This window comes from Pristis pectinata, chromosome 20 (assembly GCF_009764475.1).
Source record: "Pristis pectinata isolate sPriPec2 chromosome 20, sPriPec2.1.pri, whole genome shotgun sequence".
Classification (NCBI taxonomy): Eukaryota; Metazoa; Chordata; class Chondrichthyes; order Rhinopristiformes; family Pristidae; genus Pristis; species Pristis pectinata.
The window spans coordinates 4709980-4736923 of NC_067424.1; the positions used below are offsets into that span (position 1 = coordinate 4709980).

Below are 26944 nucleotides of genomic sequence, written 5' to 3' on the forward strand. Positions count from 1 at the left end.
GGTCAGACAGCATCTGTGGAAAGAGCAGAGTTAGCTTTTCCCACGCCATCAGGTTCAGGAACAGCTACTTTCCTGCAACCAGCAGGTTTTTGAACCAACCTGCACAACCCTAACCCTACCACAGCAATGGAACACTACGGACCACCTCTTGCACCACCATGGACTTGTTTGTGATTGTGTTTTTACACCAATGTCTTATTTTGCAGTCTTTTTCTTCACTGCCTTCTATGATTTATGTAGTTTTTGTGTTCTGAATGTTGTCTGAATCAATGTGACTGCAAACCTGTACCTCACCAAACATGACAATAAACTCAACTTAAAGGTCGTAGACCCTTGGTGTTATTTTCAAATATTTTGCATCTTAAGAATTTTTGTTTTTAGATGTGTGACTTGTATGTTTCTGCTTCTGCAAAAGATAAATATCTTAGTCCAAAATTTAAAAACAGAAAATGCTGGGGATATTCTGCAGGTCAGGCAGCATCTGTGGAGAGACAAATAAACAACATTTCTGGACAATGACCTTTAATTAAACATTTTTCCTATTGAAGGACAGACATGAAAATCTAATAATTACATTATTGAATGTAAAATGAACAGCAACAACCCTTTCCACCCTCCCACACAAGTCCCCGACCTAAGGGTCAGGGTTTGACAAGGTTAAACTTAGACAGACTTCTCTATTTCTTCACACACTCCGACCCGAGTCCATCGATTTCAATCGGACTTGGCGCCGCAAGGCACGCCGGGAGTTGTAGTTCACCCCGTGTCTCCACGCCTATCAATTACACAGGCAGACCCCAGGATACAAACTACAACTCCCAGCCACCCTTGCGCAGCGCGCATGCCCAGTTCCCCCTGCGCTGTTGCAATGCTAATCCCTTTGCTGCCTCAACCCAACTTGATCCCGGCCCGGGTGGGCAGATCCCATTGGCTGATTCCGCTAAGAGCCCCACCATCTCGAATCTTCATTGGCCGACCCACACGTCAATCAACCGTCCCACCTTTCCCCCCCTCTCTCCCCCCCCTTTTGGAGTTGTACCACCCGCGGGGGGTAAAATAAATCAATAGTTTGCAACACGGTGCAGGGAAGACGTCGGTGTGTGGGGGAAAGGGAAAGTGGGCAGAGAAAGAAGGGAGGTAAAGTTGGCCAATGGGGGAGGAGGGGCGGGAGGCGAGCGGGGTAGGTTGCGCGGGCTGGGCTCCGGCTGCGCTCACTGGCGGCGGGAGGCGGAGGACCGGACCGAACCGAACCGGACCGGAGTGGCGGGCTGACCGATCGGGAGCCTTCGGACACCCGCTCACACACACTCCCCTCCCCACCCTCTCCCCAGTGGGGGGACACACCCCCCCTCCCCTCCCCGGCTCTGTGGGGCAGCAGCCGGGTTTCGAACCCGCGTCGCCTCACCTTCCCTCGGACTAATCTGACAGACGGCGGGCTCCCTGCTCCAACTCCGGACTGCTGCCTCCTCACCCCACCTCCCCCCACTCCAGCATTATCCTCTTTTTTTTAATTTGCTGAGGAAAGTGGGGAGTTTTTTTTGTGTGTGGGGGGGGGATTTTTTTAGCAATCTAGTGTGTGTGTTTTTTATTTCTGTTGCAAGGGATCTCCAGGCATGCATGTGAGGAGCAGGTCACTGTAAACACGGCAAGAGATCTGTGGGCAGAGGAGCCCCGAAGTTGTCAGCGAGGGAAGAGGGGAGGGGGGCAGAAAGGAGAGAGGAAGAGGCGACCCGGAGCGTTGGGGGTAAGTGTGCAAGTGAGTTTTTGCTGCATTGAGACGTGTAGCGTAGGTAGCTGGCTCTGCTCTCACCGGGTGGGGGTGGGGGTTTGCAACTGTCAAGTTTACCCCTCTCTCTCCTATCCTCCTCCTCTCTCTGCTATCCTCTCCCCTCCCCCACCCTCCTCTCCCCTCCCCCCTCCTCCCCCCTCCCCCCCCCTCCCCCCCTCCCCCCCGTCCCCTCCCCTCCCCCCCTCCCCCCCTCCCCTCCCTCCCCCCCTCCCCTCCCTCCCTCCCCTCCCTCCCCCCCCTCCCCCCCGTCCCCTCCCTCCCCCCCCTCCCCCCCGTCCCCTCCCCCCCGTCCCCTCCCCCCCTCCCCCCCCGTCCCCTCCCCTCCCTCCCCTCCCCCCCCTCCCCCCCTCCCCCCCCCCCCCCCCCCTCCCCTCCCCCCCCCCCCCCCCCTCCCCTCCCCCCCCCCCGTCCCCTCCCCCCTCCCCCCCCGTCTCCCCCCCCCTCCCCCCCTCCCCCCTCCCGTCCCCTCCCCCCCTCCCCCCCGTCCCCTCCCCCCCTCCCCCCCGTCCCCTCCCCCCCCCTCCCCCCCCGTCCCCTCCCCCCCCTCCCCCCCCCCCCCCCCCCGTCCCCTCCCCCCCCCCCCCCCCCCTCCCCCCCCCCTCCCCCCCCGTCCCCTCCCCCCCCCCTCCCCCCCCCGTCCCCTCCCCCCCCCTCCCCCCCCGTCCCCTCCCCCCCCCTCCCCCCCGTCCCCTCCCCCCCCCTCCCCCCCCCGTCCCCTCCCCCCCCCTCCCCCCCCGTCCCCTCCCCCCCCGTCCCCTCCCCCCCCCTCCCCTCCCCCCCCCCTCCCCTCCCCCCCCTCCCCTCCCGTCCCCTCCCCTCCCGTCCCCTCCCCTCCCGCTCCTATCTCCTCCTTTTCAAGAGTGCTTGTCGCAGTTGGAAACCCCCACCCCTTTCTCTTCCACCCCCCCCCCCAATTGCAATGCAATATTTTAGGGTGGGCAAATCTGCGCCAGTTGGAAACAGAGCGATGCTTTCCCTGATTTAACATTGGATTGATTGCAATTAATGGCTAAAAAGAAACTGGAATTTCTCTCTCTCTCTCTCTCTGTTTCGGAAGGAAAATATTTCCAGCATCTGCGGCTTTTATTTGTAAGAGGAACATTTGGTTAACTGTGTTACAAAGTCTCGTCATTTAATATGGGGAAAAATGTTTAGCGTGGACGGGAGGATTTTATTAATGAGGAGCGTGCTTTGTTCTATGTACATTTTTTTTCCTGGATTGCACTTAATGACTGCCGTTTATTATCCTGATCGGTTGCATCACTGTTTGCAGCGGTTCCATCAAGATGCAAACCTTTGACAAGAACGTGTGGGGTTTTATTTTCACCTATCGAGTGTCCTTGACTTTTTTTTCCCAGGGCACCGTGCATTGCAGGACATGGCTCTGGGTTTGCATAGTTAATTCGTGCGTGGATTTGGGGAGGATTAAACAATTTTAGATGCCTCTCCACCCAATCTTGTGTATTACAGTGCAGGTATATTGAGTGTCGAGGTGGGGGATAAGGGGTTGTGTTCTTTGTTGCAAAGATGCATTTTTAATTGTCGCAGGTCAGGGCTGATAATGTGGGAGTTTTCGTCCTCAACTTTTCCTACCTCAGCCAAGGAAATCGTTAAACGCTAGGATGCCCGAGCCTTAAAATGAACTGATAGCTTTTCGAAATGGTGTGCAGAGAGAGGGCGATAGAGGAAATAATTTGGATTAATAAACTGGCAGATGGGTTTTCACCTACCTTCCAGTCACAGGCTGGAGTCACGGTCGAATGGCTCTGAGCAGATTTAGTACGTTTTCTGAGTTTCTATTCTGTGCCATACCATCAAGTTCAGGAAAGGAGTAAAATCCCAAACACCATCGTTCCAGTTTTCAGATATTTCCCTTGATTTATTTCAGCATTCCTTCTGAGATGTAATAACGCTCAGAAGTCCTGTAATTTGCAACATCCATCACAGTGGGTGGGACCATCAAAGAATTGGAAGGAGGTGTAAACATTTTGATTTTTTTGGCTTTTAACCGTGAGTTGCTGTGAATTCTTTGCACCGTTTGAGTTTGGGAAGAGAAACATTTTGTGTTGCTCACTGCTGTGTTGGTAACGTGACCACTGTGGAGTCGGTATTATCCCCATGTACATGACGAGTTGAAGGAAATTGACAATCTAATGTCTGTACAATTGACCAAAGGTGTTCTTAAAATCGGTATAAATACTGAAATGTGCCGGCTGTATAGGCAACATCACAGGGTAACAGTCACCTCGTATGGTAACTGACATTGGCTGTCCGGTGTTGGAGGATTAAACCGTCTTGTGTGGAGAAATGTAAGGATTTGTTTTGTGAGACTGATGTTCCCAGGGACTGAGCAAAGATAGTGTGTTCATTTAATTGATGTATCCAAGTACAGTAAATAGTCCAAGGCATTAATTTTAAATGTAGGATTAGTTAGAAATGTGCTATACTAACTATTTAGATAGACACTGGTCTAACAAACGAAGGTATCCTGGCTGTCTTTCAAATTAATAAAACACTGACCAATATTTTTAACTGTTGTGTTTAAATTCTGTGGGTTGAGAACGAGTTTAAAATGACCAAGAGTCCAAGTTTCAACTACAGTATTGGGTGGCTTTTGTATCAACATTACACCATTGTGAGTATTAAATTATTATAATTTGGTATCCATCTCAACTTCAGAGTATATTAAGTCTAGTTGGAAATTCTTTGTTTCCTTTTTGGATCACACTGGAATCTGTAATTGGACAATGTGGTTTTTTTTGCAATATTTCCTGAACTAAATTGCTAACACAATCTGAGTAGTCAAAAGTACTTTAATTGGTTGATTTTTAAAATAATGAAACTTGACCTTTAGGTTTTATTGGAAATGGGAGAATGTAGATTTTAAAGTTAATCTTTAAGGGCTTTGCTGTAACAGCTGCTGCCCATGGGGGTTGCTGTGGAAGGCGCTGCCAAATTTGAGATCATAGAGGAAATTTTAGTTTGTTTCAGTGGAACAAAATCCAGTATCATTTATGTTCATAATGACCACAAATAAAATACCAGCAACCAGTTAATGATCAAAGCATGAAATTATAATAATTGCCTCTTTGTATGTGTTACTTGAATGGACAAGAAACAAAAGCAGTTCACATCATAGTAAATCTACATGCAGGGCTGTATTTAAAGCTGTTTTTGTGGTTTCCCTCCCCCATATGCCCACTGCATACCTTTAACATTATCTTGGTGAAGATGACCCTCTGTTAGACATGAAGTGGATATGATGCTTTGGCTGGGGTGAGATCTAAATGTCCTTCCCCTGTCTGGGATGTGGGCTGATTCCTTCATTTTCTATGAGGTTCGGTATTTGGCATGAGTGTGCCTCCCTTTTGGTTTCAGGTTGTTCATGTAGATTTTTTTTATTTGTTCATGGACATGGATGTCAGTGGTACCACGGACATTTCTTGTCTCTGCAGCACATAGGTAGGTCTGGAGAGACACAAAGACCAGACTGGGTCAGCGTAACAGATTTCCTTCTCTGGAGGATATTAGTGAACTGGGCTGGGTTTTTATGAAAATCTGGTAGTGTCTTGGTTACAATTACTGAGAATAGCTTTTTAAATTACATGTAATTTATTAAATTTTAAATTCCCCAGCTGCCATGTTATAATTCAAACTCGTCTCTAGGTCAATACTTCGGAACTGATGCTGGTTCAGTAACTTAACTGTTGCAATGCTACCAGACCCAATGTATATATGATGCAGTGCATTCGTACTGCAGTACTAGGCTGATGTTTTGTTGAAGTGTATCGCCTGTGCATAATGATCTATGCTAGGTTATCTGAGCTACCTTGTGCATCTACTGGCCTTTTCATCCCATTAGTGGGTCTGATTCACTCACTGAGTAGATTTGGCCTAAAATAGAATGATTTGCGGCATGTGCATGAACTAGGATGAGCTCTTTAGCTCTGCAACTGTGTCCAGTATTTCAGTATGTATTTAAAAAAAATCAAATGTCTGTGTCTGAATCTTGACTCTTTAAATTCTGCTCAGATTTGTGTATTTAACTTCAAGCAGTTTCTTTTGATGTGGCACTCTCGACTAAATCCTGGCTCATTTTGAACAGTTATAGTTTTATTTTGTTGTCGAATCTTCCCAATGGAATTCAAATCTCTGTGGGAATGTTTCTGTATGTGGCTGATAATTGGTTGGGCGAGGAAGGTGGAGAGAATTGCCAGGGAGGGAACAGGTCTCAGAAAAGTGCATCCTGTACTGATCATGGAGATATGACAGAAATGGTCTCAATGTTCATGGTGGTTTTGCAATGCTGTGAAAATGCAAGGGTAAGAGGTAGTTGAAATAGTCAAAAGCATAGGGGTGGGGGTCAGAACTTTGTTTAAATGGGAGTATGGTTACACAAAAAGGAAAATAAATACCGTCCTCTTCTGTATGCAGCTTACACTTGGGTTTTGGGAAGTGACTGTTTAAAATATTTATTCACAATGTGAAATGTGCCTTTATTTGGTATGAAATGTCAACGTATAGTAGTCTGGCTTTCTTCTCTTGCACTGTTGAACAAAACATGGCTTAATTATTTAGGAGATTTTACATAAATTATTTGAAAGTATGTGCATTAATATGTCATTGCAAAGGTGTCAGTTTGCATTGGTGTCTCTTGCTTGGAGAGCAAAATAAACCTTTTTTCAACAATGGACCACTCATTGTGATGTCCACATGTTAGGCACTATCATGAGTGGTCTATGGGAATGCATGTAACCTTTTGATAGCTCACTCCTGAATGTTTTTAAAAAGCAAAACTCCTCTAGTTTATCAACAATGGATGATTGTGCTATTTATTTGTCCCATCTTGTGTGTTACAAAGGTAAACCATTGTGCTTTATACAATTCCCAATCAGAATTCTTGTTTAGCTTTTCATGGATCATTGTTAATAGCGTTTACTTTGTGTAGGTCACTGCTCTGCCTTGATTGGTTATTTCAAGATATTTTATTCCCGTCTCTTTGTGAATATTCTGCTCAACTAAAACGTGAGGTGGGAAAAAATAGCAGCTTGATAAACACTGCAAGTCTTGTAATGGTCAAAGTTGAGTTTATTGTCATATGCACAAGTGCAATAAGAAACTTGCAGTAGCATCACAGGCACATAGCATCAGAAGAAAACCCTAAGTTAGACATACATTTTACAAGAAAGAACACAATTAGAATAAAAAGTCAATTGTAGTGCAAAGTGGTAATAGTGTTTCTATACTGAGGTAGTGATTAGGGATGTGCAGGTTGGTTCAAGAACTGAATGGTTGAAGGGAAGTAGCTGTTCCTGAACCTGGTGGTGTGGGACTTCAGGCTTCTGTACCTCCTGCCTGATGGTAGCTACGAGAAGATGGCATGGCCCAGATGGTGGGGATCTTTGATAGATGTCGCCGCCTTGAGGCAGCGCCTCATTTAGATACTTCATAATGGACATCATACCCTGGTGATGGTAGAGGCTGAACAGGGGTGTACAAGGCCGAGTCTTGGAGCAATTACGTGAACTGGGGTTGTATTCCTGATAATTAGAAGGGCTTATCAAACCTTTCAAGCTATCAAAGGAAGCTAATGAGGCAGATGGGGAGAGACTCTATCCACTGGTTGGGGCGTTTACAAGAGTATGTAATCCAGGATAGAAATGTGAAATTGGCATAGCTTTAAGGTGATGGGGGAAAGTTTAAAGTGGGTATGCAGGGTAAGTTATTTTTTTGTTTACACACAGCGCACTGCCAGGGGTATTGGTGGAAGCAGAGATGAGAGTCGTGTTAAAGAGGCATGCGAACAGGTGGGGACTGGAGGGATGCAGGTAGATAAGGTTTAGTTTAATTTGGCATCATAGTTGGCACAGACCTTGTGGGCTGAAGGGCCTGTTCCTATATTGTAGTGTTCTATGTACTACCTAAGAATGAACCAGGCCCTTTAGGAGTGAACATAGAAAACATTCCTCCATGCTGAGGGTTGGCAGAAATGTGGCAATTGCTGCAGGATTAATGGTTCATTTTAAAGCTGATGTTTGAGGATTTGATAACTGCAAGCATTGAGGGAAGTGGAGAAAAGATGGGTCCATTGAGCTGGATCAGCCATGAACCTGTGGCAGAATAGACTCTGGGCGTTATGTGGCCTCATTGTTCTTAACGTTCCTAAAGTCAAACTCAAAGTCAGTGCATTGCAACAACAATTTCAAGTTTCCAGTGAGGTTAGTACAAGGGTTGAGAGTAGAGATAGGGGTACGTTCTGACCTGTAGCCCCTTCCCGAGGCTTGGTTGTCCAGCTGAAGAGATGGGCCAGTTGATCTCTGATGTTTAGTACACACGTAGCACTGAGTGAAGGTGACTTGTGTATCAGTTCTTCTTCCTTGGTTAACAACAAAATAATTCCGAAGGATGGGTGAACAAAGAATTACATTTACAGTACAAAGCACTTCTCAGGATCTTGATGCTACAAGTGCTTCTCTTGCAAAGTGCTGAATTTAATGGTGCCTGTGCTCCTCGTGAAAGACGCTGTAGATGTGGAAGTCATGTAGGAGTCCTTGAGCTAAGTTCTCACAGCGGGGGTCCTACATTTAAAATGAATAAATAATTGTTTAGAATGTTGGCTGTGGGGTAAGTGTTGGCCAGAATAACTCTAGAGCTACCTTGCCTTTGGATTATAAGTAGGTTTTTCCTCCTTTGCCAGAAACACCCACATCCCGTTAATTATACAAAGCCAACATTTATAGTCCTTGAACAATCAGTTGAGGCATTTCTGGGTCTCAAGTCATATTGTGTCGGGTGGGACATTCCTTCCCATGCGGACCTCGGTGAACCAGAAGAGGGTTTGTAGGCAATGAGGAGTTTCACCAATTAGACTTTTTTTTCCAGACATATTTAATTGAATTTATTCTCCAGCTGTCTAGGTGATGGTAAGACTCTGGTGTCTGGCTGCTGGAAGTTGGTCCAGTTTCTGTAACCACTCTGTCACCAAACCTGTAGGATCTTCTTGTGCCTGGCTGAGAGACCAGATGTAGCCTTGGCTTATCTCATCTAAAAGATGTTTTTTATGAAATTAATGGCTTCTGCAGTTGTTAATCTCTACAATGATGTTGGAGGGATGGACTGATTGCCAGTCAGAATCGAATTATTATCAGTGACTTGGATGACGTGAAATTTGTTTTGCGGCAGCAGTACAGTGCAAAGACACAAAATTACTATAAATTAAAAAGATAATGAAACAAAAATGAATAATGAGGTAGTATTCACATGGGTTCATGAACTGTTCAGAAATCTGATGGCTGAAGTATTGAGTGTGGGTCTTCAGGCTCCTGTACTTCCTCCCCGATGGTAGTAACGCGAAGAGGGCATGTCCCGGGTGGTGATGGTCCTTAATGATGGATGCTGCCTTCTTGAGGCACCACCTCTTGAAGATGTCCTCGATGGTGGGGAGGGTTGTGCCCGTGATGGAGCTGGCTGAGTCTACAACCCTCTGCAGCCTCTTGCGATCCTGTGCATTGGAGCCTCCATACCAGGTGGCGATGCAACCAGTCAGAATGCTCTCTATTGTAAATCTATAGAAATTTGTTAGTCTTTGACATACTGAATCTCCTCAAATGAAGTAGGAGTTTCTGAAGTGCCCAATCTGCAGTTCATATGTGGAAGAAATGGCTGTACGTCACATTACCAATCCTGTATTACTCTTCCCTTGAGTGAGGGTCAGTTTCCGAGTGCATAGTTTCTATTTAAATTTGTAGTTCTCTCATTACATACAACCAACCTGGCCTTTCATTTCTATCTTTGAGTCCTGGGGTGAAAATCTAATCTCCTTGAACAAGCAATGGACTGCTCAATTGGACTTAAAAACCAGCATTGGCTCTCCCTTTTAAAAATATTATAAATATTATGTGTCTGTGGAGGGAGCAACGTGGTGATAAAAGATCATCCACCTGAAATGTTAGGTTGAATGTTTCTGAGTTTTATTTCAGGTTTCTGGCAACTACTGAGGTTCTGTACCTCATAGTTCCTGCACTTGTTCTTTGTTCTTTCCTGCCCTCTCTCCTTACACGCTCTCCACACAGATTGGTTGTGATTAGCAAACATTCATCACCCTCGCTAAGATGACACAATGATGTTTGTGTCGCCTGGATTCTCTCGCTCTCCACCTCACTTGTTCTCTCCATGTATTCCCCTTCTTGACAATTTAGGACCTTTGTTTTCTCACTTTCTTCTGATGACTGGTTATTGATCTGAAACTTTGACTCTGTTTCTCTCTCCACAGATGCTGCCTGACCCGAGTACTTCTGCTATTTTCAGTTTTTAGTTGTCTTTCCAACATCTGCAGTTTTTTGCTTTTGAGTTTTCCCACAGCTTGGTGTCTTGAGATAATCCTTGTGCATGTCCAACTCGAGCCTTGCAGAATCCCGGAATGCAATTCCATAATTGGCAAATAAACGACAGATTAAACCACCACAACAACTGTTCCTCATTTTGGATGTTTTTCACTATTTACTTTTAATGTCTTCAGAAGAAAAATACTGTTTATTTAACTAATATCTGCAGAATGGTTCCTTTCTGAGTAAGGACATCGCTGATTTAACTGTCAATGCTAAACCATTCTCTTACTCTAGATTCAGGTTCTTAAAATGTTGCATCTTGCACATAATTAGATCTATAACTTTGTATTGATGGAGAATGCAAGAGGGTGAAGGAAGTTTGTGACGCCATAGGCAATGATAGTTCTTGTGTACATTTGCCAGAAGGGAAATTTAGACTATTTTCCTTGCCTTGGCTTGGAAGTAAAACCATTATCTTGTGGATTGCCCACTGCACATCTTAATGGTTCTAAGCAATTTGGTAAAATTTTGTTTTTGAAGCACTTATAACTCCAGCTGACATTTAATTGTCATGGGCTATGTTTGCTACTGCTGGGAGTTTGGAATGACGGCAGTTGTGTGCATCTGACACCTTATTAATGTTCCTTTGGTTCCACTGCACTCTTAAGATGTTGTTGGCTGGTGTTGCCGTTCTCCAAATTGCATAAGGTTACCTTGAATAATAACAGCAAAGCCGCAGGCAATAAATGCGATACTGCATGCAGAGCATTTGAATTAGTGAAGGCATTTAGAAATGGTGCTGGGATCTGTAACGTTGGCATTTTAAGTTATGTAAGAAGTGAATCTCTGAAAACGGTCTATTTAAAGAGCTGAGGAAACGGGACTTGTGCAGCAACTTCAGTGACTCTTTTGTAGCTTCTTTACTGAGTTGGGTTTGCTTGTGGCTTAAAGGCAGGTGCGTTATTCCATGCAATGCACAAGATATCCTCTTTGACGCATTGGAATCATTCAGCAAAGGAACAGGCCCTTCAGCCTATCATGTCTGTGCTGACCAACTACCCACCTACACTAATCCCATTTACCAGCACTTGGGTTTGCTATGCCTTGATAATTCAACTGATCGGCCAGATGTTGCTTAAATGTTGTGCGAGTATCTGCCTCCCTCATCTTCTCGGGCATTGCATTCCAGATTGGAATCGCCCTCTGCATGGGGGAGAAAAAATTCTTCCTTGGATCCCTTCTAAATCCACCATAAACCTATGCCCTTCAGTCTTGGACCCCTGTACCTTGGGGGAAGTTGTTTCATCCTATCTAACCTATCCGTGCATGTCATTGTTTTGCATTCCACTTTTACATGCCCTCTGCACGCCAAGGAAAATAAACCCATCCCCTCCAGTCTCTCCTCATAACTGAAGCTCTTTCCATCCCAGACAACATCCTGGTGCACCTACTCTGCACTCCCTTCAATACAATCACGTTCTTCCTATTGTGTGGTGACCACAACTGCACACGGTATTCCGACTATGGCTTAACCAGAGTGTGGGACAGTACAGCACTGGACAGGCCATTCAGCCCACGATGTTGTGCCGATCTTGATGCCAATTTACATTAAGTGTCCTCCTCCTGTGTATCATCCATATCCGTCCATTCCCTTCATATTCATGTGTCTATCTAAAAGCCTCTTAAACTCCACCAAACTGCCTGCTTCCACTACTACCCCATTCCAGGCACCTATCACTCTGTTTAATGAAAAAAAAAGTAGCCCCTCACATTGCCTTCAAATGTTTCTCCCCCCACCCACCACCCCCTTTCACCTTAAAAGCATGTCCTCTGGTGTTTGACATTTCTACCCTGGGGGAAAGATTCTGACTGTCTACCCTATCTATGCCTCTCATAATTTTGAAAACCTCTATCTGGTCTCCTCTGTAAAGTGTAATAAAGTTGCACCAAGACGTGCATCCTGTAACCTACCTTCCTGTGCTACCACCTTCAGGGATTTTCAGACTTGTGCACCAAGGTCTCCTTGTTCTTCAGTATTCTCCGGGCCATGCCATTAATGGAATGTGTCCTACCCTAACTGGATCTCCCAAAGTGTGTCACCGTAAGTCCACAATATCTAAAGTGAACACCAGGCAACTGTTGTCAGTCCAGGTTGGGTGTTGTCATTAGAGATGCAGAGAATGGAGAATAGGCCACGTTCTGTAATCCAGTCAGCAGGTTTGATTGGGTTGTTGTGCGAATGGAATTAACCAATCATAGCCACTCTTGTGTTGGGGTAGGAAGATTGCATCCATTTTTAAACCACTCTGCTTCAAATCACCCACTTTCTACTTGTAAATTGGTTTATTATTCTCACATGTACCAAGGTACAGTGAAAAGGTTTGTTTTGCATGCCATCCATACAGATCATTTCATCACATCAGTGCACAAGGGAAAACAATAACAGAATGCAGAATAAAGTGTTACAGTCACAGAGAAAGTGCAGTGCAGGCAGACAGTAAGGTGCAAGGCCACAAGGAGGTAGATTGTGAGGTTAAGGGTCCATCTTATTAGGGGACCGTTCAATAATCTTAAAACAGCAGGATAGATGCTGTCCTTGAGCCTAGTGGTAGGTGCTTTCACGGTTTTGTATCTTCTGCCCGATTGGGGGGGGGGGGGGGGGGGGGGAAGAGGAGAGAGATTGTCTGGGATGGGTAGGGTCATTTATTATGTTGGCTGCTTTACTGAGGCAGTGAGAAGTGTCGACAGAGTCCATGGAGGGGAGGCTGGTTTCCGTGATGTGCCAAGCTGTGTCCACAACTCTGCAGTTTCTTGCGGTCCTGGGCAGAGCAGTTGCCGTACCAAGCTGTGATGCATCCGGATAGGATGCTTTCTATGGTGCATCCATTGATTAAAAATTGGTGAGGGTCAATGGGGACATGCCAAATTCCTTCAGCCTCCTGAGGAAGTAGGTTTCCTTGTAAAAGATGCTCCTTAAGACTACTTTAACTAAATCTTGTACCCTAACATTTTGTTATGAGCCTGTTGTCAATTTTTCATCCAGTAAGGCTCCTGTGCCTCTCTGAGGATGGTTTTGTTGGCTTGTCTGACTGCAAGATTAAAGGTTAGCTTTGTTTGGCTTATTTTAAAGGATAATTGGAAGAGATAATTAAGAGGCTCCAGGTTTTGCTGTTATCTGTTCCTGAGGAGTTTCTGTTCACTTCAGATAACTGCCTTTCCCTGTACTCTTGGTATCTCTGAAATTATTGTGCGACTCTAGGTGTAAAAGGTCATGTGGAGGACATAACAGGCAGGAGATACCAACTGAAGCAACAAACAGCCTGCTGGAGGAACTCAGTGGGTCAAGCAGCATCTGTGGGGTGGAAAGGGGTTGTTGATGTTTTGGGTTGAGACCCTGCATCAAGACGTCATAACGCATCGAGTTCCGATGCAGGGTCTTGACTCAGTGTTGACAGTTCCCCCCCACCCCCAACAGATGCTGTTTGACCTGCTGAGTTCCTCCAGCAGTTTTTTTTTGTCTCCTCGTTCCAGCATCTGCAGTCTCTTGTGTCTTGAGATACCTACTGAATATGTTCTCGCATTTTCTACTAATTTATACAATGTTTTTTTTGTTTCTTCATGCTTCAGGACCTTGGCATCACTGGCAAGGGCAGTGTTTGTTGCCCACCCATACATTGGTGGTGAGGTGATGTGTTGAATCACTGTAGTCCACAGTGAGGGTGCTCTCACAGTGTTATTGGGGAGCAAGGTCCACCATTTAGAACCAGCAGTGATAACGGAATGCCGATATCAGCATAGTGTGCATCTTGGAGAGGAACCTTGAAGGAAGTGGTGACTCCCATACACCTGCTGCCCTGGTCCTTCTTGCTGGCAGAGGTTAGGGGATTCAGGAGCTGCTGTTGGAGGAGCCTAAGTGAGTAACTGCAGTGCATTTTGTAGTTGGTAGACATTGCAATCACTGTACCATTGGTGGATATGGGTTACCAGTCAAGTAGACTGCTCTGACCTGAATAGTATGAAGCTGCTTGAAGAGTAGTTGGAGCTTCACTCATCCATCAATTGGAAAGTAGTTCATCATGCTCTTGACTTGTAGATAGTGGAAAGGCCTTGGGTAATCAGAGGGTGAGTCACTTGCCATAGGATATGCCTCCCTCAATGTCAGCAAAACAAAAGAGTTGGTCATTGACTTCCTGAAGGGGTGTGTTGGACATGGTCCTGTCTGCATCAACAGTTCTGAGGTTGAGAGGATTGAGAGCTTCAAGTTCCTTGGAGTGAACATCACCAAAAGCCTGTCCTGGTCCAACCACGTAGACACCACGGCCATGAAAGTCTCTACTTCCTCAGGAGGCTAAAGAAATTTGGCATGTCCCCTTTGACACTCACCAACTTTTATCGATGCACCATAGAAAGCATCCTATCTGGATGCATTGTGGCTTGGTATGGCAACTGCTCTGTCCGGAAACTGCAGAGAGTTGTGGATACAGCTCAGCACATCACAGAAACCAGCCTTCCCTCCGTGGACTCTGTCTACATTTCTCTCTGCCAAGGTCCTGAAGCAGCCAGCATAATCAAAGACCCCACCCACCCCGGACATTCTCCCTTCTCCCATTTGGGCAGAAGATACAAAAGCCTGAAAGCACGTACCACCAGGCTCAAGGACAGCTCCTATCCCGCTGTTGTAAGACTATTGAACAGCTCCCTAGTACAATAAGGTGGATTTTGGACCTCATAATCCACCTCGTTATGACCTTGCACCTTATTGTCTACCTGCACTGCACTTTCTCTGTCACTGTGACACTTTACTCTGCATTCTATATTGTTTTCTTTTATACTATTTCATTGTACTGTGTAATAAATTGACCTGTACGTACAGTATGCAAGACAAGTTTTTTTCACTGTACCTCCGTATTTGTGACAATAATAAACCAATTCCAATACCCAGCCTCTGACCTGCTCTTGTAGCCGTGGTTCTTAAGTGGCTGGTTCATTTGAATTTCTGGTCATTTGTGACCCCTCCCAGGATATTGATGGTGGGAGTGTCATGATGGTAATGACATTGAATATCAAGGGCAGACTCTCTCTTGTTGGAGATTGAAGTCAAAGTCAAGTTTTTTTGTCATGTGCACAGGTGCATGTATGCACAGGTGTAATGAAAAACTTGCAGCAGCATCACAGGCACATAGCATCAGATACACAAGATTCACAAGGAAAACATTGAACGCAAATTATACAGGAACGAACACAATTAGAACAAGAAAACCAGTCCATTGTAGTGCGAAGTGGTCATAGTGTTGTTATACTGAGGTAGTGATTAGGGTTGTGCAGGTTGGTTCAAGAACAGAATGGTTGAAGGGAAGTAGCTGTTCCTGAACCTGATGATATGGGACTTCAGGCTTCTGTACCTCCAGCCCGATAGTAGCTGCGAGAAGATGGCGTGGCCCAGATGGTGGGGATCTCTGATGGATGTTGCCTCCTTGAGGCAGCACCTCCTGTAGGTACTTTCAATTGTTATTGTTGTGGTGTAAATATTGCTTGCCACTTATCAGCCCATGAATGTATGTTGTCTGGGTCTTGCTGTATGTGGGCATGGACTGCTTCATTTGCTGAGTTGCAAAGGGAATTGAATATTGTGTAATTCTCACCTAAAATCCCCACTTCTGGTCTTGTGATGGAAGCTTTGTTTATTTTTTTCTTCTTCTTTGACCACCCTCCACCGTTCTCTGGCTTCTCAATGACCTAATGACACAAATTGCAATAAGATAATTATGTGAGGAATCTCTGTGCTTAATTTTGGCGCAGGTTGGTTATTTTCTTGTGTTTGAAATGAAGTAGTTGGTTCAACCATTCTTCTATCTTGTTTTACTGGTGGGGTGCGTATGGAATAGGAGGAGGATGAACAACATAGCCCATTTTTAAAAAAATGTACCTTTCAAGATCGCAGCTGACTACTATAGCACTTTCCCACCAGTTCCCATTTTTCCTTGATTCCCTTACTAACCAAAAATGCTGTCAAATCTGTCTTGAATATCCACAATGATTGCTCATCCACAACTGAGTAAAGAAATCCAATAGTTGCCAACATCTTGAAGAAATCTCTCCTCTGTTCTTAATGACCAATCCCTTGTTCTCAGGCTGCAGCTCCTGGTATTAGAAGCTCTGGCCAGAGGAGCCAACCTTATGTGTAGGTTTGTACACCTTCTAAGATCCTGAGAGTATGGGCCAATGCCACCCAGTCTCTTCTCCCAGGAGAACCCCATAACCCACAAATTAGTCCAGTGAATGCCACTTTGCCTCTTGGGCAACTATATTCTTAGTTTGGAGTTCAAAACTCAACATGGTTTGGTCTCTCTAAATCCCTGTGAGATTGTTGCAAGTTACCCTAAGTAATATTGTAGGAAAGGGAGCTAAATGTTTGACTAGTGGTTTATTGATTATGGTTCCAAGGTGGCATTGGAAGCAGCTTGAGCATGGGTTCCATGACAGGGCACCTGGATAGTAATGTTTTTTGACTGTGCACTGATGTGCTATACATGGCAGTAACCAAATAATCCTCCTCCTGTTGTAGGTAGTTGGTAATGACTGGAGAAGAGAAGGCTGGTCACCTCTTTGAATGTTCAACTTTCTTTTCGAAGTAGAATTAGCAAACTTGAGAGTGAAAATGACTTGCTCCTATATTTGTAATTTTTCACTGTCACCTGCACACACTACATGACAAAATTGGCACTTGTACTGTGTTTTATGCTTGGGTCATTTGGAATTAGCAAAAGCTGGTTTCAATAACTAACTGTGAAGCTGCCAGGTTGTTGAAAAATTCCAAATGGTTCACATATCCTTCAAGTCGAGTTTATTGTCATGTGCACAAGTCGGGCGAGGGTCCAGTACAATGAAAACCTTGCAGCAGTGTCACTGGCACTTGGGTACAGACAATACAGAGTATAAATTACCCCATACAGTGGGGGAGGGGAGAAGAAAGTGTGCAAACGCAAGACTTTAGTGTAAAAACACAATTAAAAACAAGTCTATGATAGTGCAAGAGGTGGTCCATAGTGTTTTGTTGCTAAGGTAGGGTTAGGATTATGCAGGTGGGTTCCAAGAACCTGATGGTTGTAGGAAAGTAGCTGTTCCTGAACCTGGTGGTGTGGGAAAGACGTCTCCCATCCTTGTCCAGTTTGGCCTATTTGTGACTCCAGACCCACCACTGTGGTTCATCCATGTCTGCCCTCTGGTCCAGCAAGACAGCCTCACAACCAATGGAGACCCAGACATCTCTAGGAAGATGAGCAGGGAAGTCCTGTAGGAACTGTGAAATGCCGGTGAGGCTGCACTAGAATACCATGTGCAGATCTGGTCACCGCATTACAGGAAGGCTGTGATAGAACCAGAGAGATGTTGCCAGAGTTGGTGAATGTTGTGAGGAGATGATGGCTGAGCTATGGTTCTCCTCACTTGGAGATTTAATCAGTATGTAAAGCAGCTTAAATATGTTGAACAGGAAGTTTCAATTTCTTGATATCAGGGGTCAATGACAAAGAGGCATTTATTTTTGTTAATGGTAGCATGGTTGGAGGGAAATTATGCAAAAATTTGTCAGCCTTGAAGTGGAAGTCCAGGACCTGCTGCTTGAAGTGGAGATGGAGGCAGAAATCCTCAACGTGATCAAAAGTACCTGGATAAACACCTGAGCTGTTGTAACCTGTAAGGCCATGGAGCAAGGTTTGGGATTGGCCTGATGAGGTTCCTTAGTTTCTCAAGAAGGTCGGCCAAATGACAAACTCCTGTGCTGGAAGTTTCTGAATGTCCACCTATTTATGGTTTTGAGGCAAGTTGGTGTGCTATGTGAATTCCTCTGTGTTGAACAGATAAGGAAAGAGGATTTGGCTTCCATCACTCTCACAGACAAATTGAGCCTCTAATATCTTGTCTACAGTGCAGTGGTTTCAATATTTAGGGTTGTTCTGCCATGCCAGGGGAAAATTGGATGCAAGTGTATCCTAGATTGAGCTCAAATAGTGGATCGAGTCTTGAATCTAAAACCAGCTCACATCTCTGTGCTACGGGCAAACATTTCCATCTGTTACCTCCTGCTAGTGAAAGGGTCTGCGATTGGGTGGTAACAAGAACTGTGGTTCTGAGCACTGATTATGCCTCTAAGCCAGCTTCAGATCAGAGACTGCCTTTCTATAGCAGTGCTTTAGCTTTGATTGTATATTAGTTCCTTTCTGTCAGGTCCATTCCAGCTTTCAAGATGTCAAAAAAAAGTTCAGTTTATTGTCATGTGCACATGTATGCACAGGTGAAATGAAAAACTTACTTGCAGCAGCATCACAGGCACATAGCATCAGATAAGCAGCATTCACAAGAAAAGCTTAAATTAAACATAAATTATACAAGAAGGAGCACAATTGGAAGAAAAAATGGTCCAGTGTAGTGCAAACTGGTCATAGTGTCACTATACGGAGGTAGTGATTGGGTTATGCCGGTTGGTTGAAGAACTGAATGCTTGAAGGGAAATAGCTGTTCTTGAACCTGGTGGTGTGGGATTTTGGGCTTCTGCCTGATGGTAGATACGAGAAGATGGCACGGCCCGGATGGTGGGGAATCTTTGATAGGTGCTGCCTTCCTAAGGCAGCGCTTCGTGTAGATGACTGGAGGGCAACAAATGTGGTTTCCCCTTTTTCAAGAAAGGCAACAGGGAAAAACCTAGTAGCTAGACCCGTGAGCCTAACATCACATCACAACATCACGTGTCATTGGCCATGGTGGCTCAGTTATTGATGGTAACTGTCGTCTCAAGGCACTGAGAACCTCAAGTCTTTTTTGGGAGTATGGGAGGCCAAGCATGGAACCTTGCAAACAACTCTCCCCGTAAGCCACTGAAAGACCACAGTGTTACCTGGGCCAGTCAAAGACCAGTTGCTACATCTACAGCAGAGTCTGTGGATCTCAAATTGGTCTTGTCAGCCACCTTGGAACCCACAACTGGGAGTGGAAGCAAATCATCGTCAACCCTGAAAGAACATCAAAGGAGAAGAATTAATAACACATCGTTTACTCAACAGGATGTGATGCCGAAGTTACAACATCAGTTTGTTGCAGAAATGTCCTGGGAATGACTCTCCAAGTGCACTGAAACTTTGTTTGAAAAGTGACATTTTGTTTGAAGCATTCAAAACAGCATTTGCCTGGGAAAGTGCCATCATTTATAAGATGGTTGTAAACGAGGTTAAGGTGATGATGCACGTTACTGGAGTGGTGCAGCACACAAAACACTGGAGGAACTCAGCTGGTCAGGGAGCATCTATGGAGGGAAATGGACAGTCGACATTTCGGGTCGAGACCCTTCATCAGTCCTGAATAAAGTTGCAGAGAAAGTGCAGCTTTGCGGCAGCAGTACAGTGCAAAGACATAAAATTACTATAAGTTGCAAAAATAAATAGTGCAAAAAAAAACGAGCTAGTGTTCATGGCCCGTTCAGAAATCTGATGGTAGAGGGGAAGAAGCTGTTCCTGAATCATTGAGTGTGAGTCTTCAGGCTCCTGTACCTCCTCCCTGCTGGTAGTAATGAGAAGAGGGCATGTCCCAGATGGTGAGGGTTTTTAATGATGGATGCCACCTTGAGGCACCATCTCTTGAAGATGTCCTCAATGGCGGGGAGGGTTGTGCCCATGATGGAGCTGGCTGAGTCTGCAACCCTCTGCAGCCTATTACGATCCTGTGCATTGGAGCCTCCAATAGCAGGCTGTGATGCAACTACTCAAAATGCTCTCCACTGTACACTATAGAAATTTGTAAGTTTGTGATATAACTGCAGCGCATGGGTGAGCTGAACCTTGACATTTAATTGCAGGATTCCACTTGTACTCTTGAAAATAAGTTGTGTATTAACTCCAAGAAAAACAATGCTATTGTTTTAAAAAGAGATGCAATTAGATTCGGCTGAAGCTTCTACTGAGGCAATGTTACTGCGAAAGCGGGTATTGTGACATTCTGCAGTTGAGAAGAAAATTGTATTGTGAGTAAAATTTGTGTGTGAGTGCGTACATGGTATACGGAACCACTCGTGTATTCTGCTTTCCTGTCACCATCATGTGCTGACTTGTTTTACTGCCAATTGTATTTGAATAAATTTTCATAAGCTACTCAAACAATCTTTCTGCTGGTGCAGGAATGAAGAACTCCCTTCTGTTAAAGATCAGAATTTCGGTAACCTGTCATTCAATAGCTGGTTGTTACTGTTAGAAGAGAGAGAGGCAGATTTGATTCTTAGCAACTTGAATCTGACCCACATGTCTGCTTCCTCGAGCAGTAGACTTGGTGTCCTAACTGTACTTTTGTTTCCAAGTAATACCTTGACATTGCACTGTATTAACTCTTAATTCCTCTGAAACAATGAGTTGAGGCAATACTGCAGAGTGTGTTTAAAGCAACTGGATTGGATTGTCTATGCAGACCTGATGTCACACTTTGTAACAGATGCAAACTAATCCTTCCTATTAACTGAGTCAGGGATTTTATCTTGAAGCTTAAAATTTACAAGCAAAAATTAATTTAATTTTAATTTTGTAGTGACATTGGAGCTGAAACCAATCTAATTTGTGGTCTATTTTTAACTTGGCCACATTAGTTTCCGTTCAGAGGTAATGTAGATTACAATTATATAAAGGAGTGCAGTTCATTATGATTTGCAGCAAATAATTTAAAGGTTTATAATGGGTTAGCAGTTAAGCATCTCTTTGTGTCAAGAACATTGGTGATGTGATTACTTTACTGGGCTAGAAATATAGTGACAACTGTTTGAATGGTTCCTGGAGACTTCTGTTAAATAATCTGGAATAAAGAGCTAGTATCAGTAAAGGTGATCATGATTTATTGCAAAATTCCACCTCCTTCACATCTGTAAGTAAAATCTCTAATTGATTAGTTTCACAACTTGAGAGGCTAGAGAGTTTGGGTCTGTATTCCTTCGAGTTTAGAAGAATGAGAGGTGACCTTATTCAGACATATTAGGTGCTAAGGGGGCTTGACGGGGTAGATGTTGAGATGTTTCACCAGTGGGAGAGTCACAAACAAGGGGACATAGCTACAGAATAAGGGTCCAGTCATTTAAAACTGAGGTACCTGGAAATTTCTGAGGGAGGTGAATCTCTGCCCCCAAGGGTGGTGGAGGCAGGATCATTGGGCAGGCACAGTAGTGTAGTGGTTAGCTTAACGCTTTACAGCGCCAGCGACCCAGGTTCAATTCTGGCTACTGTCTGTAAGGAGTTTGTACATTCTCCCCATGTCTGCGTGGGTTTCCTCCCGGTGCTCCAGTTTCCTCCCACATTCCAAAAGACATACGGGTTAGGAAGTTGTAGGCATGCTATATTGGCGCCAGAAGCATGGTGACACTTGCGGGCTGCCCCCAGAACACCACACAAAAGATGCATTTCACTGTGTTTTGATGTACGTGTGACTAATAAAGATATCTTGTATTTAAGATGGAGACAGATAAATGTTTGAGATTGAGGGTTATGGGGAACTAACACAGAAGAGGGGTTGAAGACAGCACAGATCAGCCATGGTCATATTGAATGGTGTGGCAGGCTCGAGAGCCTGGTGGCCTACTACTGCTCCTGCTTTTTTAATAAAAGTTTGGGCTGTGTATGAATTCAGAACTATTGCAAAGTTACCTGCCCTTTGAAGTGAGGTAGCTCCTTTGTGTGAAATCACTGTCACAAGGGCGCCAGCTCAAAGACATCTTGCCACCACCTTTGCTTCATTAGGGATGCGTAATGAATGTTGGCCTTTCTGGTCACACCCACATCAAATGATGTGGAGTTGTTGATCAGAACTGGGTTTTGACCACTTGGCCATGATTTTATGCTACAGTTGTACTGCCCAGTTTTCCAATCGTGTGCTGCCTTGCATTCAGCTGAGGGGACAGCTGACTCTCCAGCTTCTGGTTTATTGCCACTGTAAATTGAAAGAGAAATTTCCCATGCTTATTTCTACAAACATCTCTCCCCTTTTTGTTTAGAAAGAATGTTTTATAGGCTATTTTCCCATGAATTGCCCATCTAAGGAACAGAGAAGTGCAATTGACGTTGAAGGAGGTTGCACCATCCACCACAAAGCAGTCGACTTGATTGGCACCTATCTACTACCTAACTGTTCACTCTCTCTACAATTGCACAGTGACTAGAGTGTTCATCTATAAAATGCATTGCAGTTACTTGCCTAGGCTACAGAAAGGAAGTTGAAGGCTTTGGAGAAAGTGCAACAGAAGGTTACCAGGATGCTGCCTGGATTAGGGAGTATTAGCTATAAGGAGAGGTTGAACAGACTTGGGTTGTTTTCTCTGGAGCATCGGAGGCTGAAGGGAGACTCAACAGAGATTTATAAAATTGAGAGACACCGGTTAGATGTTTTTTTTTCCCCCAGGGTAGAAGTGTCAAATACTAGAGGGTGTAGCTTTAAGGTGAGAGGGGAAAAGTTTAGGGGAGATATGCAGGGTAGTTTTTTTATGCAGAGTGGCTGGTGCCTGGAACGGACTGCCGGGGGAAGTGGTGGAAGGAGATACGATGGTGGCGTTTAAGAGGCATTTAGATGTGTGAACTTGCAGTGAAAGGAGGGATATGGATCACGTGCAGGCAGATAAGTAATTTAGTTTGGCATCATGGTCAGCACTGACATGTGCTGGAGGGCCTGTTCCTGTGCTGTACTGTTCTATGTATGATGTACTCTGAGAGCCCTTCCCAAACCCGTGACCTCTCCCACCAAGAATCAGTTTGAGTGTGTCTACTCTAGAATGCCAAATCTCTTGCACTAAAGGCCAGTGTACCCTTTGCTTTCTTAACCACTTGATGAACCTGTGTGTTAACTTTCAGTGATTCATGTACAAGAGCTCCTAATCCCTCTGAGCTGTGAATCACACTACCCTGACTTGGAAATGCATTACTGTCCTTCAACGTCCCTGGATCTAAACCCTGAAACTCCCTCCCTGACTGCGCTGTGGAAACGCCTTCACCAGAAGGACTGCAGTGGCTCAAGGTGGTGACTCACCCCATCATTAGAAATGAGCCATAAATTCTGGCCTTGCCAACAGTACCCAGCTACGCAAAATGAACTGGGGAGAAAAAGGTATGTATTTTCATAATGCAAGTATTCTTTCTTGTGTGTTAGAGCTTCAGTATTTGATGGAAGCAATTGAGCAACAGATTTGTCACCTTCCTGAATGTTTGAATGTCACGTGTATTGCTAAAGCAACAGAGCAGTGAGGGCAAAGGGAACTGCACTGTTGCAGCACGTAAAATCTCAGGATCAGTTCAATAACCGGCTAGGCATGAAATTGTAAAGCTGTAATTCAATCTATTGACCTTGCTTCCACTTTGGCAGAGTCTTGATTAAGCTGTGGCCTCCTTGCTGCTACAAGCAGTGATGCACTATTTTTTTAAAAGTGCTCCCATCTGCTTTGGGGGCTTCTCTCATGAGTCCATGAGAATAGGTTTTTCCTGTGCACAATATTGTAAGTATCTAATGGGATTAAACAGCAACCAACATTGACCTTGTATACTGTATACTTAAGCCTGAAGACCCACACTCAATGATTCAGAAACCTTCATTATCTCGTTATGACCTTGCACCTTATTGACTACCTGGACTGCACTTTCTCTGTAGCTGTTGCACTTTATTCTGCATTCTGTTATTGTTTTACCTTGTACTACCTCAATACACTGTTGTAATGAATTGGATTGTGTGAACGGTATGCAAGACAAGTTTTCACTATACATGTAACAATAATAAACCAATTCCAAACAGCTTCTTCCCCTCTGCCATCAGATTTCTGAATAGTGCATGAACACTAGCTCATTATTTCTTCTTTTTGCGCTATTTATTTTTGTAATGTATAGTAGCTGTCTCTGCACTGTACTGCTGCTGCAAAACAACACATTTCATGCCATTTGGGTCTGTGATAATAAATCTAATTCTGATACAGCAATTGTGCCTTGAGGTACTTCCCTCCTCTATTTTGTTCAATTATGGGATGAGGATGTTGCTGGCAAGACCAGCTTTAATTGACCTCAAGTATTTGGTGAACTCTTGGAGTCCTTCTGTTGCACTCACAGTGCTATTAGAGAAGGAGGTTTTTGTTTTGATTCATCTGAGGTCTGAGCTTGGCTGCTCAGTCCAGCATTAATTACCCATCCCTACTTGCCCTTGAGAAGGTGGGTGGGGAGCTGCCTCCTTGAACCACTATCGTCCTTCTGGTGAAGGTGCTCCCTTAGCGCTTTGAGGCAGGCAGCTCCAGGAGTTAGACTAAGCAGTGAAGGACTTGACCAGATATTACCAAGTTGGGATGATTTGTAACTTGCAGTTGGTTGTGTTTGCATTCGACTGCTGTGCTTGCTGCTCTTGGTGGTAGAGTTTATAGGTTTGGAATGTGTTGTTGAGTAACCTGGTTGGAAAAACTGCTGTGCATTTTGCAGGTAGAGCACACTGCAGCCAATGTGTGCTAGGATGAAGGGAAAGAGCCCTATGGACTGGTTGGGCCAAAGGGCCTGCATCTGTAATGTATTGCTCTATGACTCTCTGTTTCAGGTGGTGGGTGGAGTGCCAATCAAGTGGGCAGTTTTGTTCTAGGGGTGTTAAGTTGCTTGTAGTCAGCATTGTACTCATGTAGGTCTAACATGCCTTGGAGATGGTCAGGTCACGAGGTATCAGGTGAGTCACTCGCCACAGGATGCCCAGTCACTGACCTCCTGTCAGCTGTAGTATCTGCTCCTGTTGAGCTTCTGGTTAATTGTCACCTCAAGATTTTGATGGCAGGGGACTTGGTGGTGGTATACTTGAATGTCAAAAGTATATGGTTGGACACTTTTTGGAGATGGTCTTTGCCTGGCACTCTGTGGCCAGAATGTTACTTGCTACATATCAGCCTGTGCCTGAATGTTGCCTGGGTCTTTGTACATGCAAGCTTGGGCTGCCTCATTTCCCAAAGAGCTGCTTTGGGCCTTGAACACTACCCCCAGGAACTCCTGCAGTGATATTGTGGAGCTGACATTATTGACCTCTGACAGTCATAACCACCACCTTTTTGTGTAAGATATGACTCCAGCCATTGGAATGTTTTCATTTTGATGCCCACAATCTTCAGTTTTACTGGGGCACCTTGATGGTACAATTGAAGTACTAACTTGACATCAAGGGCAGAACCTCACCTTGCCTCTCCCCTGGAACTCAGCTCATTGGTCCACGTGAAGAGGTCTGGAGCAGAGTAGGAGGAAGGAGTTCTGGGATTTGGATCTAGTGAGGGCAGTGGAAAGGCAATATGTTCCAAAGTCAGGACGGTGTGCAATGTGATGGGTTCCCAGTTCCTGCTGCCCTCTTTCTTGGTGGGTGGAAGTCACAGGTTTGGGAGGTGGCGTCAGTGTAGCCTGGGCAAGTAGTTGCAGTGCAATTAATAGTTGGTACACACTACTGCCCCTGTACACTAGCGAGGGGGAAGGCATCAATGTTGTCAGACTTGCATTCACACAGGCAAGTGAAGAGTTTTCTTTCTTGACTTGCACCTTGTTGATGGTGGAAAGACTTTTTTTAAACAGGGGTGGTGGTGTGTGTTTGAGCATGTGTGTTAACTGACATGGAACCTCTTTTATATTGAGATTTGCAGCTTGGAAGGTGGGGACCTTGCAATCAGTAAGCACATCACAGAATTGGCTAAGTTCGGTGTTCCCTTCACGCATTCTGCTACTGAAGTGCAAAATTGAATGGTTTTATGGTTTTCAAATAACTTGTGTGGTATTTCTGCAAGGCCTTTGAAGCATGATTACTAGCACCTGGCATCTGCAAATATTTTTCAGGATTTTTGTTTCCTCTTGAAAGGTAATAACGACAGTGGTGTCAATAGACCATAAGATATAGGAGCAGAATTGGGCCATTTGGCCCATCGAGTCTGCTACACCATTCAATCATGGCTGATTTATATTTCCCTCTCAACCCCATTCTCCTGCCTTCTCCCCATAGCCTTTGACACCCTTACTGATCAAGAACCCATCAACCTCTGCTTTAAAGATACCCCATGACTTGGCCTCCATAGTCATCTGTGGCAATGAATTCCACAGATTCACCACCTTCTGGCTAAAGAAATTCCTCCTCATCTCTGTTGTAAAAGGACACCTTTCTATTCTGAGGCTGTGCCATCTGATCCTGGACTCTCCCACTACTGGAAACATTCTCTCCACAATAGAGGCTGTTCTGCAGATTTATACTGGGGAAAGCCACAAAAACGTGTATCTGGCAAAGGAGCAAGGAATTGCCAGAAGCTTCTGGGGAAAAGCGCATAGAGTACAAGTGTGAAAGTTCATTACTGCTGCACAATCCAGTCATTATTTTGTTTCCAGTTTTCATCAGTTGAAGTTCGTCTGTCTCCTGCTATAACTGAGATCCATGGGATTGATTATTGGTTTATTATTGTCACTTGTACCGAGGTACAGTGGAAAAACTTGTCTTGCATACCAATCGTACAGGTCAATTCATTACACAGTGCAGTTACATTGGGTTAGTACAGAGTGCATTGAGGTAGTACAGGTAAAAACAATAACAGTCCAGAGTAAAGTGTCACAGCTACAGAGAAAGTGCAGTGCAATAAGGTGCAAGGTCACAACAAGGTAGATCGTGAGGTCAGAGTCCATCTCATTGTATAAGGGAACTGTTCAATAGTCTTATCACAGTGGGATACAAGCTGTCCTTAGGTCTGGTGGTACGTGCCCTCAGGCTCCTGTATCTTCTACCCAATGGGAGAAGAGAGAATGACCCCGGTGGGTGGGGTCTTTGATTATGCTGGCTGCTT

The 26944-nt window shown here is 44.8% G+C and overlaps 1 pseudogene; it reads left to right on the forward strand.

Annotated features, from left to right (window-relative positions):
* Positions 1-1197: 1197 nt before the first annotated feature.
* The window catches only part of LOC127580721 (plasma membrane calcium-transporting ATPase 1-like), a 289484-nt pseudogene continuing 263737 nt past the window's right edge, over positions 1198-26944 (forward strand).